The following is a 1666-nucleotide window of genomic DNA, read 5'->3' as shown; positions in this document are numbered from 1 at the left end:
TACATGAACTGGTTGTTTGCAACCATGTCAATGAGTTCTTGAGCTTCTACAGGTGTTTTCTTTAGGTGGATGGATCCACCTGCAGAATGGTCCAATGACATTTTCGAAAATTCAGATAGACCATAATAGAATATATCTAATATGGTCCATTCTGAAAACATGTCAGATGGACATCTTTTGGTCAACTGCTTGTATCATTCCCAAGCTTCATAGAGGGATTCACCATCTTTTTGTTTGAAGGTCTGAACATCCACTCTAAGCTTGCTCAGCTTTTAAGGAGAAAAGAATTTATCCAAGAAGGCCGTGACCAGCTTATCCCAGGAGTCCAGGCTATCCTTAGGTTGTGAATCCAACCATATTCTAGCTCTGTCTCTTACAGCAAAAGGGAAAAGCATGAGCCTGTAGACTTCAGGATCTACTCCATTCATCTTTATAGTCTCACAAATCTGCAAGAACTCAGTTAAAAACTGGTAAGGATCTTCAGATGGAAGTCCATAAAACTTGTAGTTCTGTTGTATTAAGGCAACTAGCTGAGGTTTCAGCTCAAAATTGTTTGCTCCAATGGCATGAATGGAGATGCTTCTTCCATCAAATTTGGACGTTGGTTTGGTAAAGTCACCAAGCATCCTTCTTGCATTATCATTATTGGGTTCGGCTTCCATCTCCTTCTCTTGTTCTAAAATTTCTGAAAGGCTACTTCTGGATTGTTGTAATTTAGCTTCTCTTAGTTTCCTCTTCAAAGTCCTTTCAGGTTCAGGATCAGCTTCAACAAGAGTGCTTTTGTCCTTGTTCCTGCTCTTATGAAAGAGAAGAAAACAAGAAAAGAAAGAGGAATCCTCTATGTCACAGTATAGAGATTCCTTTATGTTAGTAGAAAAAGAAAGGGGAGAAGAGTGAAGAAGAGTGGGTTCGGATATTTAGATGAAGAGAGGTGAAGAAAAGTGTTAGTAAATAAATAATTAAATAAAATAAGAGAGAAGAGATAGAAAATTCGAAAATAATTTTAAAAAGGGGTTAGTAATTTTTCGAAAATTAGAGATAAGATAAGATTAAAATTAAAATTTAAAATAAAAAAAGAATTTTTGAAAAAGTGATGAGATATTTTCGAAAATTAGAGAGGTAAAAGTAGTTAGGTGGTTTTGAAAAAGATAAGAAACAAACACAAAGTCAAAGAGTTAGTTGAAAAAGATTTAAAATCAAATTTGAAAAGATAAGAAGATAAGAAGTTAGATAAGATATTTTAAAATCAAATTTTTGAAAAAGTTAAAATTTTGAAAAAGATATGATAAAAAGATAAGATAAGAAGATGTGATAAAAAGATATGTTTGAAAAAGATTTAATTTTTAAAATTAAAATTAATTACTTAACTAACAAGTAACTACAATATATGATTCTAGAGTTTAAAGATTGAACCTTTCTTAACAAGAAAGTAACAAACTTCAAATTTTCGAATCAATCACATTAATTGTTAGCTAATTTTCAAAAATTTGATATAAAGATAAGAAAAAGATTTTGAAGATATTTTGAAAAGTTTTTAATGCAAAGAAAACATGCAAGACACCAAACTTAGAAATCTTTAATGCATGGACTCGAAAAATGCATATGAAAAACAACAAACAACACAAAGCAAGAAAACATCAAGATCAAACAAGAAGAGTTGTCAAAA

The 1666-nt window shown here is 31.6% G+C and overlaps 1 non-coding gene across 1 annotated transcript; it reads left to right on the top strand.

Annotated features, from left to right (window-relative positions):
• The first annotated feature begins 159 nt into the window (after nt 1–159).
• LOC127744462 (small nucleolar RNA R71) lies at nt 160–263 on the top strand. Its single transcript, XR_008005449.1, has one exon. It is a non-coding gene; the product is annotated as a small nucleolar RNA R71 (small nucleolar RNA).
• The last annotated feature ends 1403 nt before the right edge of the window (nt 264–1666 follow it).

This window comes from Arachis duranensis, unplaced genomic scaffold (assembly GCF_000817695.3).
Source record: "Arachis duranensis cultivar V14167 unplaced genomic scaffold, aradu.V14167.gnm2.J7QH unplaced_Scaffold_354585, whole genome shotgun sequence".
Classification (NCBI taxonomy): Eukaryota; Viridiplantae; Streptophyta; class Magnoliopsida; order Fabales; family Fabaceae; genus Arachis; species Arachis duranensis.
This window is presented reverse-complemented; position numbering and strand designations above follow the sequence as displayed.